Raw genomic sequence first — 14,896 nt, 5'->3', positions numbered from 1 at the left:
ACTGAACATTTGGTATGGCACTGTTTTCACATGCTGCGTTGCAAGGTTGGGCTAACATGTTGAGTTTGGATATTGATCAAACTTTAAATCTTTGCTTAGCCATGAGGCTCACTGACACCCCAGTCCTAACTGAATTCTCCCTGACAATACAGCTGTTCCATACCTCCTGCCAACTTAACAGGCACTGGTGATGGGTGGCTCCTCCATTGGCATGTGTATATCTGCCAGCCATGTGTGCTGGCAGCCTCATTTCGTGGTCATTGTTGCTGCAGCAGCCCTGCACTTCTGCCAGGGGAATATGCATTTTGTCAGTGGATTTATCAGTTAGGCCTGAGCTGTGAGTGTCTTTAGGCATACCTCTTTCATGCAGCCTACCTTGCTGGGCAAAGCTAATCCCCTTGATGACCCTTTGAGCAAGATGTTCATGTGATGAATGAAGCAGGCCAACCAATAGAAGCTGCAGATCATGCAGGCTGTGGCTGGAATGGGGCAACTATGATTTCTTGTTACTCCTCAGGTGATATACTGTAAATTTCTACCAATAAATCAAGCACAGATTGACACCTCATCTGCAGGTCACTCAGGGGTCAGGTCTGTTCAGGCATGTCTCAGCAGTCAGGAGAAGCCTGGAGGAGCTTTAATAGTGCCTGCAGAGGGTCTGTGAAGTGTCTGAGAAACATTTTGAGTGATTGTAGACAGCTTACAAACACACAGCTTACAAACACACAGCTTGTTTACATATACTGGAGCTATAGGGTCTTCTGAGCATGCTCCTTAACTCCAAACTCAGGAGTGCCTCTTAAAATGATAGTGAACAGTATAAAAAGTTGCTTGGCAGTAGTTGAAGCAGGGTGTTGTGCTGAGGAAAGCTGTTCATGTTGCTTTACAGTGGTGCTGCATTTCTTTTAGATGATTTTAAAAACTGCCAATGCTTTTCTACCATTTCAAACCTAGATTTTTTTTTTTTTTGCAATGCAGTGTTCTTTTGCTTTGGGGGGTGGGATGGCACACAGTACTACGTAAGTACCTCGTTAGTATCTTCAAAAATAGTGGTGTGGCTCAGATTCTTTCCCTTCTTTCAATCAGGCTCCAGGGCAAGCTGCAGCTCCTCCTCACAAGCACCATTCCCTAAGTTTTTCCCATGACTTATCCAAGGGTCATGGAACGTTCCATGATTTTTGGCTGAAAACCTGCCTTTGCCTAATCTGTGAGGTCGCCTTATAGGCGAGTATCTGTGGTAATGCCCTCACATGGGTGAGCCACTGGTGTAAAAAGAACAGCTTGCTTCTGATGTTGAGGGGTACTAATTTCTATAGTATTATCAGTAGTATAGAGGCCTGCTAATTAAAGGATTCTGCAGATTATAGAAAAAATGCACATGCTGTGCACGCGCGCCTTTCTTTCAGGAAACCGTTAGAAATTGCTTGGCTTTTAGATTCAAGAATTGTGTATCACAGTGTTGTTTTTAAATGGCCTTCTCTATTTCTGGTCTGGATGCCTGCAGATCTGATAATGAAGCTGTTTTGCCATGAGAGATGCGATTCTAAACCTCAGAAACTGGGACATAGGCAGAAATGGTGTACTGTCTCTCCCAATAACAGAATGCCCCTGCAAAATAAAAATCCAATAACCTAAAAATTTGAAAGCCCACAGTTCAATTTTCTTCCATGTTTTCAAGGAAAATGGAACACCAGAGCCTCATTTTGTCTTCCTCATCCAAACTCGACTTGGAAGAAAATTTGTTAGTCATGAAAAATGAATTGCTTAATAATGTAAGTGCTTTGAGTACCCAGGAAAAGTGCTATATATTTAAAAATAGTATAGTTAACAACAGAGAGAGACTACCCTAGGCTAATTTAATAGAAATATATCTATGCTGCTTTTTTCATAGATTCAAAGCTTTTTAAAATTATTTTTTATTTGCAGACTCAAAGCTGTTTCTGTCATTAAAACAATACAGTTTAAATAGAAGTCAATATACGAGTCATTTACTTAGTTGGGAGAAATTAAATGGCTGTAGTCAAGGCACAGTTCGAGAGAGAGGCAGTTTTTCCCCTCATTTCTAACAGCTGATTCAGGTGAGGCCGAATTTGTCATCATCTCAATACTGTCTGGTGATGCAATGTATTATTTTCTCTCTGAAGTGAATGTGGAAGAAACTAAAATGGCAGCATTTAGGTTGACATGGCAAGAAGTGGCCCGCTTTGATTCTGAATCACCAGTTATGAAGGGCTCAGACCAGGTTTTGCATCACCAATGGCCCCCCAATGCCATCACCAGCTGCCTCCTTGTATTTTCTGCTCCAGAAATGAATGGCTCCCATTCAGGACCACTTTGAATGCTGAATCATGTGAGGGGAGAGGAAGCATGAATGACTCACAGTTCTTGTGTTTGTTCTTTTAGCACAACATGCAAAGCAGGCATCTTCTGCTTCGGAGACATGTTAGTTGACCTCATTCATTTCTCTGCAGGTTGCGCAAATTTGAATAGTTCTGTAGAAACATATAACAAGAGTTATGGTGCATCCATCTCTCAGGATGGAGACCTGACAGGCTGCTTGTGTTTCTGTGTGTGCTACACATTTCTGGCAGAAGTGTGTGGGAGTGAAAGAGAGAGGGTGCACATGCAGTCTTTAAGAAAACACTTAACAGTATTTTTATTTATTTTTATATACCTATGTACCTCACCTTTAGAAGATAGTTGTCTTGTGAGTTCTAACAAAAGTAATACTTAAAATAGGTAGATAATTATAAATAAAAATGATTACATAAAGTAAACCAACAAACTACTTAAACACTAGGGGAACAAACCAGAAACCAACAGCAGACTACTTCAGCAAAATAACCCAGTACAACCTAACAGAATAATTGAAGGGAAATCCCTCAAAGAGTCCCAAAACTGAAAAACAGCTTTCACTGGTGTTGGAAATCCAGCAGTGGGGTGTGTGTGTGTGTGTGTTGGGTCCAATCCTGTCCAACTTTACAATGCCAGTGCAGTCTCCAGGTAAGGGAACAAATGTGCCAAAAGGCATAACACTCCCTTACCTTAAGGAGGTCTCTGTGACTGCCCCCTCCCACAGTAGGATGCAGCACATGCCCAGTTGGCATGCCTGTATCAACTCTGAAAAGCTGGATAGGATTTGACCCTGTGGCAATGTGAGGGCAGATGTGGAGCCACCTTTCCCCCAGAAAAGAGTTCTGTTGTTGGTAGCGCTGCTGAGATGTTGTCCAGAGTAACTCCCTGCCATATTTCAGATAGCAAGGGGACTTGGAGCAGAAAAAAGATCTTAAACCATGTGTAGGTTCCTCTGGAAGGATGGGATGGCTGCTTCTTTCTTATACATTTGTTTTATATAGGGTGATTTTATCTTTTTATTGATGTTGTTAGCTGTTCTGGGTGAACTTATCATAGAGTGTGGGGTAGAAATACTTTTAATGAATCAATAAGAGGACAGTCCTTGAAATCCCGTTGGACACTCAGTTTTCTTTGAAATGCATACCTGCTTTACAAGCGCTCTGATCTTGTTGTGTTGGTTTATTCTGCACTGTGCCTCAGCTCGTTGGCATATATACTCACTAAATTCTCACTTTACTAAACACATCTGTAGAATTCAGCTGTTACCTATGAAATCTTGGCCACGTTTTCACTCTTCTCTGTTTCCATGGAACACCAATCGGATAAAGCAGGCAGGAGGAAGAGAGATTGAGCTCCAATTTCTAGTCCTTTCCCCCGATCCTAGACAGAGAAAAAGAGGTATGGGCTAAGAGCCCAATCCTGTGGTCGGCAGCACGGAGCTGTGCAGCCGAGCACAATCGCAAACGTGCCATAAGGCACGTTCACAGGGCTCAGCCGGCCGGTGCTGGTCTAGCACCAGGCGGTCGCACAGCTTGGCAGTCTTCCAAACCTCTGAGCCACAGAACGGTAGGCGGGGACAGGGGTGGGGAGGAGGCGTTCTGGGGAGGGGTGAGGCTGGCGGGGGTGGAGGGAGGGCGGGGAGGTGGCATGACAGGGAGGTGTGACGCAGGGAGGGCGGTGGGCAGGAGGCATGCCTGCAGGAGGGATGGGAGGCAGATCCGCGGAGCTCCACTCCACAGGATCCAGGCAGCTCATGCAGGGCTGCGTGCCCTACTCAAGCGTCTTGGTAAAGTGAGTAGCCCCATTGCGAGGCTGCTTACCTTACTTGGGGGAAGGGAACAAACGTCCCCTTCTCCTGAGGCGCCTCCCGCAGTAGTGCAGGAGGCACTAGATTCAGCATCAGCCCTCCTCACTGCTGCTGAGCCTGGGAGCCCTGGGCAGCTCTGGATTGGGCTGCCCGTCACACACTAGATCAGTGGTTCCCAACCTTTAGAAGCTTTGGGACCATTGAGGCAAAAATTTGAATTGTCATGGACCACTTATGGCTCTGGAGAGTCTGGTCTCCTCCCTTTCTGGTGGTCCAACTCCCAAGCGCTCCCTTCATTGGAGCAGATGGAGAATGGCCTGCCCACAGCCACAGCTGACACTTCAGTGATTGTGGCTGTGGGCATTCCGTTCTCCACCCTCTTTGATGGTCCACAGGAGATTGATCAATTCCATTGTTTTGCCATGGAAAGAAATGTGATTTTTTTTTTCCTGAGACCTCAAGAACCCTTTTCAGAGTCTCATGGACTGCCTGTGGTCCTCAGACCACGGGTTCGGAACCAATGAACTAGATGCTTCAATTATTCACGTGTCCATGTATATATACTGTCTGGCACATAAGATTTCAGAACTGGCTTGTGAGGAGTCCTGAAACTCTGCAAGTGAAAGACTTACCTGGAAATGTTCTTAACAAAACCGCATTATTCCTCTTTGAAAGAGGAAGAACAGTTCTCTAGAATAAGATGCGAGCAGTTATGGCTCTCCCCTCCTCAAGAAGCTGCATTCTGACTCTGCTCGGAATGCTTTGTTGGAGTGTGTGACCTGGCTTATGCCAATGCTGGATGTGCTCACCAGTGGTCATTTTACGAGTAATAGAGAAAACAGAGTGTTTTCTTCATGTGCACACCCTGTGGGGAATGCGGATCAGTCAAGTGGGCAGGCCTCCTTATGCTCCTGAGCACCATTGGAGTCTGTGTTGCCCAGGACCCAGCCTTTCTTTTTTGCCTTACTACTGAACATTTAAAAACTACATATATTCACTCCTTCCCCCTTGTAACTGCTATGTAAACCGCTTTGCAAACTACTTTTTGTTGAAAAGTAGTATAGGTGTGCCCCCTTATTCAAGGGGATTCTGTTCCGGAACTCCCCACTGAGAGCCGAAACTACAGAAATGGGCAAATGCCCATCTCTGTGGTCTGGACCCTCCAGAGGGGCTTCTGAGCTTAGCAGGGGTCAGGTGTTAACTATGTAATCCAGCTGAGCTACACCTTCCCCAGAAGGAGCCCATGTGTATGTCTGAGCTGTTTCATTTAAAGCCTGAGGGAGCCTAAGCTGATTCTTTTTTGATCTCATCTATTTTAAAGAGAAAAACTGTAGTCAGTGCACATGTGCATCCTGCATATCTGATAAATATTTTTTTTTGCATTTGGATACTGGAATCTAAGTGCAAAATGTCACTTAAGAAGTAGTCTCCTTAGTAACAATAAAGGTTAATATTTGGATGATTCTGTCTCATTGTGCAAAGTGCTTTGCATATATCCAGGTCCTTACAGCTGTCCTGCAAGCCATTGGTTTCCAAACTGGCAGTTCCCTTGAACCTTGTCTTTCTTTCAGGGTGAGGGCCAAGAAAACCCTTCTACTGCCCTCTGGAGATGTATCAGGTGTATCTCTAGCAAGTGATTGGGCTTGCTTCATCTGTTGACTTTCTGCCAGGACACACCCCTCCCCAGTCTAACATTGAACTGAAAGGCCAAGCCAAAGTTTGGGCATGGAGACTAATTTATAAAGCCAGAATGTTAGACAAGGCGCTATGAATTTCTTAATGGTTTCGTAACCAGGAAATTAAGGTGATCACCTTAATTTCTGATTCCCCATGCTCTTTGTAGCACGTGTAACCATTATAAGCACCTTAATAGTTACTTATCTTAAATGAGGTTTTTTCAATATGCAGATGTCCATATAGTAAGACTGAAATTTATTTTCTTCCTCATTTTTATTCCCTCCTTCCAGGGCAGCTTATAATTTTAAAAAATGAATTTTTAAATTTTAATTTAAATTTTAATATTAATTTAATTTTAAAAATGAAAAATAATTTTAAAAATGAAAAAATCTGCTATACCTAAAACAATTTAGTAAACACCCTTATCTTGCAGGCTCTCATGAATAAAATTTGCATGTGTGGGAGCAATTGCATCGTTTTGGGTGATAGGTAATGGGAATGTTGCAATAGAATTTGTTGATGTCCAATTATAATTTAAACAAGCTGGAGGTGCTGTTAGTGGGTGGCCCAGTGAACTTGGGATGTGCTTTTACCCAGGCACTCCCCAAGAAGGACACGAGATAGAGGCTTGAGATGATTGTAATTTATTGAATTAATAAAAATAACCTGCAGCAGGAAAAAATTGAGCTAGTAAAAACCCCAAAGTGTGTTGGCCTCTAAGAGCTTGGGGGGAAAACGGCACTAGCTGTTTACTTCCAAAACCCCATGGACATGACATCCTGACTCCAGGCATCACCCCATCAGAGACAGGGTTAGCCTATCCCAGCCAACCCCCAGGGGTTGGGGCAGCTAGCCAGCGCTATCCCGCACAGGCTAATCCAGGGGTGTCAAACTCTTTTCATACCAAGGGCCAAATGGCATTCATGATGCCTGCTGAGGGCCGGAAGTGATGTTGTTAGGCAGGAAGTGATGTCATTACTCATAACCACAAAATAGCACTTTTTCTCACTAAAGAATTCTTTAACTTCAAGTGACAGAAGAGAAAACAAGCAAATCTTTATCATATTTCAAGACATGGGAGAGCCCAATTTTTGTGGGGGCTGCCCCTTTAACAGTAACACCTCAGCACTACTCAGCAGCTGAGAGCCTGAGGGCCAGATAAAAAGTTCCACGGGCTGCACCCAGCCACCGGGCCTTATGTTTGACACCCCTGGGCTAAGCTGTGAGTTGGCCCTTGCTTAACCAGTCAGGGGGCTTGCCAGCCAGCCTCACCAACCCAGACAAGTGTTGTCAGAGCGGTCCTGGCTCACTCCCTGACCTTGCTTACCTCAGCATGCATGGCACCCCCATTTCTGGCTACCCTGCCACACGGGGGGGGGGGTTTAGCCTAGCGCTTAACCCCCACTGCCCCACAAAAGCCGAAAAGGCTCCGTAGACTCTGCTGCAGGCCAAAAGAAAAATATATCAGCCCCAGCAATGAACAAAAATACACCTCTGAACAGCGACAGTGAGGAGAATATAATACTGGGTGAGAAATAAAAGTCCCACTGAGCTGAGACACAACCCGCCTCAGATATGCATCAATCTTCTGTCGGGAGATGTCAGCCGCAAAGGGGACTGACAGTTCCACTAAACCTTCCAGGGAAGCATGTCCGATCAGACAGTTACTATCCCCGGCAACCAGTTCTGAATCAGGGTGAGATCCCTATGGACTTGCTGCCTCAAGGACAATTACGAGGCCTCGTATGTCCTCTGGCACAAGTCATTCTCACCCAGATACACTACAGTTACCTGAGAAGGCGGCCTGATGTCCAATGATTCTCTCAGCAATGGGAGCAGTTGGCCCCAGGGAATAACCCTCTTGGTAGCCCACCACACCCTTGCCATGTCTTCAAAACTGAGCTGGGTGCTGAAGTTCAAGGCTGCTGCTTACTTCTGAGGAACGAGCAGCAGCGACCTGAAAATCAAAAAGGGAATTCAGAAACCCCACCTAAACAAGCATAAGCCAACAAAAGGGGTTACGGCTAGTGGCCCAAACAGCCCCCACACAATTACCTACAATATCAGGCTAACAGAACAAGGACCAACCAGGTCTAAACAACACCTGGGACCAGGCTGCAGCCAAGGGCCCGAATTGGGACACCCTTCTCTGGGCACCCAAGCCAAGGGGGCAAGGCCAAAGCCGACACCCCCAAATTGTAACACCCACAATGGGCACCCAAACCGAGGGGACAAGGCCAGAACCCACACCCCAACTGGGACACCCACAATGGGCACCCAAACCAAGGAGGCAAGGCCAGAGCCGACACCCCCAGTTGGGACACTGCAATGGACACCCAAACTATTACTTACCAATGTAGTATTTGTAGGCAGCCAACCACAACTGTCCAATCCTGTGAATCTCCTCCGCCAACAATCCAATGCAGCTGCAACTGAAGCTGTCCCCAGTCAGCCGACATAAGGCTCCCATAAGACTGACATAAGGCCCAGTCGGCCGACATAAGGCAGACATAAGACTGAAACCAGCCTCCGTACCGACTCTGACAGGGATGTCAGAGTCGGTACGGAGGCTGGTTTCAGTCTCCATGGGCTGGCGCATGTCCCTGTGCTGGCCCAGCTGACTCTAGAAGAGGTGCAAACATGCTTTATGGCATATTTGCGACCCACCTGGACCAGCGCAAGGTTTTGCACTGGCCCAAGGGCAAGCCAGGATCGCGCCCATAGTCTTACAAGTTTGGCTTCTAATGACATATCTGGTTTTATACGGTCCATCATTTCTCTGTTAGCTACTCTGGTTGTCCATAATATACATAGTTCAATTGCGTCAATTCTTCCTCAGTCAGAAATTCTTATTGTCCAACTTTCACACCCATACATCTTTATAGGGAAGTCTGTTGCTTGAACTAGTCTGCTTTTGTATTTAGGGTGATCTCTGCTTTTCCAGATCCATTCTTTAAATAAATGCTTCCAATTCCCTGACCATGCTTGTAAATATAGAGGAAAGAAGTTGCAGCAAGCTGTGCTCTATCAGCATCCTTGATTCCTTATTGCAGGGGGTCTCTAAACTTTTTAACTAAAGGGCTACATCAAATATCTGGCGCAGTGTCAAGGGCCAGAAAAAAAAATTAAATATAAAATTTAAATAAATACATTAGACATGGAACTTAGATAAACGAATGGGCTCAAACGTCCAGGATTTCTCCAAGCAGCAACATAGCCCAAGAAATAAACATTTAAATGGACCCCCCCCCCCATTCTCCTACCCCACTAGCACAACTCTGCCTGTGTTTGATCAACTGGGCCAGAGGTTCTCGAAATCAGAGACTGGCAATGGGCCGGGTAGAGGTTCGCTGCAGGCCACATATGGAGACCTCTGCCTTATTGGTATGAAATAGAAAAATCCTTGTGCCACAATATTTGAGTATTTTTCTTAAACAAATTTTTATCTGATTACACAAAAATATATGAACTGATTAGCTCAGGTAGATTTTGCATTGCCTTTGAATACGAGAAGCTGTCATTGTTTTGTTTTATAGCCCATCCCTACTTAGAAATAAGTCTTACTGATTTCAACAGCTCTTGTTTCCAAATTGTATACTTAGGATTGCTTTTTGTTTACCTTTTTTTGTTTGTTTTTTAGAAAAATAATTTTATGGACATGTGAACACAGAAGAGAAAAGCAAGTCAAAATAATCTTATGTTACTCAAAAAAGGTATGTTGTGACTTTGTATTATATGGCTTTTAAAACTGAATTTTGAAATATGACACATTTAAGGAGTTTATTTGATTTTCTTCCCCCTCACTTTTATCCTGCCTTTCACAATTATTCCAGGTAACAAAGCCTAGTAACTTAAAAAAAAAAAAAGACCTTTGGGAAAATTAAATTTAAAATACTAATTGACAGTGCAATCCTGACTTGCACTGGAGCAGGCAGGCCAGGAGGCTTGCGCTGTATCCAGCATGAGATAGGACACCAAATTGACTCAGCCAGAGGTAAGGAAAATCTTCCCCTTACCCCAATCTTTCCCTTACCCCGAATAAGCCACTGCAGTCCAGAGGTGGCACAAGTCAGAGGACAGCAAAGAGGCTTGCATCTGCTCAGAAATGGGGGTTGGGATCTGGCATAATAGCTGGATCTCACCCCACCCTCCCCAGACCCCTGCATCCGATGGCCAAAACAACTTATCTGGGCGAAGCTGCCTTGGAGGCTGAATGCAGCTCCATGCACTGGCACAGCTTCCTCCTGAGGAGGCTCAAGAGGCTGACCCTCCTAGGCTGGTGCAAGGGGTTTGCAAACATGAAACAGTCAAAAAATAAAATCAACAGCGGCTCACAAATAAAAAGCTTGGAGAAATAGGTGAGTCTTCAGTATTATTATTATTAACAATATTTATATACTGCTTTTCAACAAAAAGTTCACAAAGCAGTTTACAGAGAAAAATCAAATAACTAATGGCTCCCTGTCCCAGTAGGGCTCGCAATCTAAAAAGATGCAAAAGAACGCCAGCAGGCAGCAGCTACTCGTAGAAAAGACACTGCTGGGATGAGTACCTCTTTGAAGGCAGGCATTCCATAACCAGGAGCTATTGTGGAGAAGTCTCTTTTGCCCTGCATTTATATCAGCTGAGTCTTGCTTAATGGTGGCACACAGAGTAAGTCTCCCTCAAAGATTTTAATACAGGTGGAGCCTGTTTATGCTCATGAGTTCTGTTCCCTGACTGGGATTAAGGCAGGGATTAAGAAAAACGCATTGTGCTAAATTGCATAGAGTTACACAAATACGCTGCAGCCTGACACTTGGGGCTGGAAGGAAACTAAGGCAGCAGTTCTCAATCGCCTCCCCCTCCTGCCTCCTCCACTCTGTACTCAGCCCTCCCTGTTGCCAGCTGCCAGCTTCTTTCACAGGTAGGATGCTGAGCTTTTAAGAGACCAGTCCCATGCATTTCTACTCAGAAGTAAGCCCCATTGTAGTCAATGGGGCTTACTCCCAGGAAAGTGTGGATCAGATTGTAGCCTCAGAGCCCAGTCCTATGCCTACCTACTCAGAAGTAAGTCCCATTCTAGTCACTGGGGCTTACTTCCAGGAAAGTGTGGATCAGATTGTAGCCTACATCTACTTTGGCTTGCTGGGAAGACTTGCTTGCTGGGCTGTTTTGTTTGTGTAGGCTGGAGCAAGGAGAGCATGCACTATCTCAGTCTCAAGGGGGGGGGGAATTCAGCAAATACTCCCTGGGTTTTTTAAAGCAATCCCCTCTGTTACTACCGCACCTGCCCCTCTGTGTGAGTGAGTTCACCTTGCTGCACGTGTGCTGTCTACAGAGGTTTTCCGCCTCCCCCCCTTCCCCTCTTCAGCCTCTTTGCTGGCTCAGGGGCTCCAGGAATCTGACTGTTCCTTTGCAAGGGGAACCTCTTCAATGGCTATTCCCTGCCTGTTCAAGGCAGAGCCTTTTTGCAGTATTTTGGGCTGCCTGGAAATGGGGCAAAGGTGTGTTTGACTTTGAATTCCCCCCCCCCACCTTGTTCAAAGATCAAATCCTCAGGTAAAAAATTCGTGGATAAATAGGTTGCACCTGTAGATGGAAGACTGATATGACAGAAGGCTGTTTTTAATGTCTCAAGAGCCCCAGCTATACAGAGTGGTGGAGGTAATGGCTAGCACCTTTGAACGGGATGGGAAGCCTGCCGGTATAGTTCCTGCATGATGCAAGTTGTATGTTTTCTTCATGTGGACACCATCAGCAGTGTGACTGCAGCATTCTGAACCAATTGCAGTTTTTGAATAATCTTCCAGGGCAGCCTCTGGAGTGTGTTGCAGTAGTCCAGTTGAGATGAAACCACAGCATGGGTAACTGTGGTTAGTTCACATTTCTCAAGGAAGGGCTTCCTGGTGCACCAGCTGAATCTGGCCAAAAGTGCTTCTAGCCACAATTACTATCTTCTATGAGCAGGATAAGGTTTAAGAACACCCCAAAGTGGTGGCTCTGCTCTTTCAGAGGGAGTTCAACTCCATAACGAATGGACCGACCATTCTTGGATCAGATGTCCTACTGATCAGTATCTCCCACTTTTCTGGATTAAGTTTCAATTTGTGAGTTTAAATCCAACCCATCACTGCTTTTATCAACTGACTCTCTGGGATCAGATGACATATTATTATTATTATTATCTTTTCAATAAAAAAGTGCATAAAGTAGTTCACATAGTAGATAAAACTGAGTGTCATCTGTGTGCTGGTGGCATCTCAGCCCAAATCTCCAGACAAGCTCCCCAATGGTATTGCACACTGCTGAGAGTTCTGGCAAAACCAATAGAGACATACTCTTCCTATGTAGTTTTTGGCATAGGTAATCAAGAGCAACCAACAAATTTCAATTCCAAACCCAGGTCAGAAGCCAGACTAAAATGAGTCAAGGTAACCCATTTAATGCAAGACACTCTGGAGCATAGTTGCCACTGCATGTTCAACTACAACCTTCCCCCCAAAAGGGGAGATTGCAATCTTGCTGGTAGATGAATGAGTCCAAGATGATGAATCGAAGAAAAGCTTTTAAAGGAACGGTCTCATTACCACCCTCCACAAAACGGATGGCATTTTCCCCTCTCTAAGGGATGCATTCACAACCTCCTCTGCTCACCAGGCTGTTGCACTTTTATCAGCTAAGATGGACATGGGTCAGGAGCTCAGATTCTAAATCATAATAATACTGCAAATAACTTGGGGTCTAAGTTGGGACAGATATGAGCAACTTTGACCACAAAGTGTTGAGCATATACACTATCGTAGGCCACCAAGGATTCCTTCCTGGTCTTACAGGGGTGCAATATGTAACAACAGTCTTGCCATTTAGAATTGTTCTACTGGCCTGCACTAAATGGACACAGTGTTGGCAGAGAAGTAAATTCACTTTGCTGCCATCACTGCCCTGAAGTAGGTTCTAAACTGGACTGTAGCCTGTGTTTGGCTGCTCCATTGTCACACTTGTCCATTGTCCTTCCACTTCATCCAGCAAGGTCCCTGTGACCCATGCAAGGCCAGCCTGCTTATCCCAGGTGAAATTATTGAACAAAGCTTAACTGACTCACAATGTGGAGTGCTCTCTCACCGTTATTGTTAGAAATAACATTAGAGTAGAACATAGTAGGGTCTGCCTTGATGTATCAGACCATAAGTACATCTAGTCCAGTGTTCTGTTTCCTATTGTAGTCAGCTAAATGTTTCTGGAAGCTCACAAGCAGGGTATGAAATTTTATGGCCATCCCCTGTTGTTTGTCCATAATTGACTAGCTCTTATTATTGATTATTCCCAAGTAACCCTTTACATTTGCTTATGCCCGTACCTATGACTGCTATTCATAGCTATTACCTTCGTGGAATGCTAGTTCCGGCAGTGCTAGTCCTAATAGGATTGGGCCCTTAGTTTGGCAAAATCAGTTTCTCTTCCCATAAATACTTCAGAATGGAGCCCTACCAGAAAAACTTGTAAATCTTACAGTACAAATACCTTAGGGCCAAACTGGATGATACACAGGTTGTATGATTGTATGTTTTTTTTTTTTAAAAAAAATGTAAATAGCAGCCACATAGAGCCCCCATGTGGTGTGAATGGTGGTGTAGAAAAGGGGCTTTAACCATTTGCCCCGCCATGGTTCAAATCCTATCTCCCAATTAGCTGCTATTGGCCTCGGAAGGGAAGCTCACATAGGCACCAGTGACAGTTCAGTGTGAACTGAGGCATCATGCAGCTACTGTTTACAGCAAACAAATCTGCAGGGCACAATCTGCATATTATCTAGTTTGACCCTTAAGGCTACAGTCGTGTATACACTTACGTGGGAGTAAGTCCCATTGAATTCAGTGAGACAAGTTGGCAGTTTGTTCACCCCTTCAAATCTCTCTCTCTTTCTCTATCTTTTCTGGCAACAGGCCAATGGAAGCTGCTTTGGAAATTGTCCAAAAATGTGGTGGCTGTGTCATGGGCTTGTTTGTGCAATAGTGTGGGTAGCACACCTTGATGGAAGGAATTTGCAAGCCCTGTCATATGTATGGCGACCACGGCATGGCCCTTTGGATTGGGATTCAAATCCCAGGTTCAGCAAAGACAGGGTGGCAATATGCCTTTCAAGGATCACAGGTCTGCAGCTGAATGTCAGCCTCATTTTGACTTCTCCCCTGTGCAACTTTACTGAGCCTGTGTCCAAAGGTCATTGCAGCATGCATTTCCTCACTCTGCTGCACATTGCTGGCTGTTGCTGGCAGCAGTAGGGAAGCGCATGTTCCTGGTAACATTTAGATCCCCCCAGACAATGTCAATTCCAATTTAGTAGAGAGCATAGAAACCGAAAGAAAGTTCAGGTGCATCTGGATCAGTTAAATGGAAATTATTCTAATGGAGAATAGTAAAACATTTTCTGATTTTCTCTGTTTAAACCATAAGAAAATAAGAACTGATTAGGCCAAAGGTCAATCTAGGCCAGTTTACAACAGGGGCCAGCAAAACACTGTGAAATCTTTCTTGATCCATTAGCATCTCGTGCACACAGAACTTAAATTTGATCCTTAGCTCCTTTCTTTATATTCTTAAAGTGCTTTTTTTTATTAGCATCAGCATTTTAAAGTAGTCTCCCAGATTTATCTCTCTTAATACATCTCTCCCAGCAATGAGAATTATTTGAAATATATTGAAAAAATAATAAAGCAATTTAGCTAAAGATAATAGCAGACATGCACAGAAGAGAATTGCTTGATTTCTTTGGGAATAATTGAGGCCTCAAGACATCTCATGGAAGTCTCTCTACTAAATTGTATAAATGCAATTAGCTGGAAATTAATATAATCTTTCTGCTTTACAATAACGCTGGCATTAATTTTTTAAAAATCTGATACTCGGTAGCTAATTATGGAGACTGTGCTGTACATCAGTAACTCCTTTAAAAAAACATTATTTTGGTTTTCAAAATGTTCCTCCTGAGATTAAGCAATAGTTTTCCTCCAAATGTTAATAAGTGGAGAAGATATTAAAAATGGTCTTTTCTCTCCCTCTTCCTTTCTCAGACTG

At 44.3% G+C, this 14,896-nt stretch overlaps 1 long non-coding RNA gene across 1 annotated transcript; it reads right to left on the bottom strand.

Moving 5' to 3' along the window:
- Window positions 1-2,001: 2,001 nt before the first annotated feature.
- On the bottom strand, window positions 2,002-7,760 carry LOC136646090 (uncharacterized). Its single transcript, XR_010794198.1, has 3 exons — window positions 7,631-7,760; window positions 3,622-3,735; window positions 2,002-2,492 (listed from the first exon to the last, which is right to left on the bottom strand). It is a non-coding gene; the product is annotated as an uncharacterized lncRNA (long non-coding RNA).
- Between the last annotated feature and the right edge of the window lie 7,136 nt (window positions 7,761-14,896).

Source organism: Tiliqua scincoides, chromosome 1 (assembly GCF_035046505.1).
Source record: "Tiliqua scincoides isolate rTilSci1 chromosome 1, rTilSci1.hap2, whole genome shotgun sequence".
NCBI lineage: Eukaryota > Metazoa > Chordata > Lepidosauria > Squamata > Scincidae > Tiliqua > Tiliqua scincoides.
The sequence above is the reverse complement of the archived record's forward strand: the minus strand, read 5'-3'. Positions and strand labels throughout refer to the sequence as shown.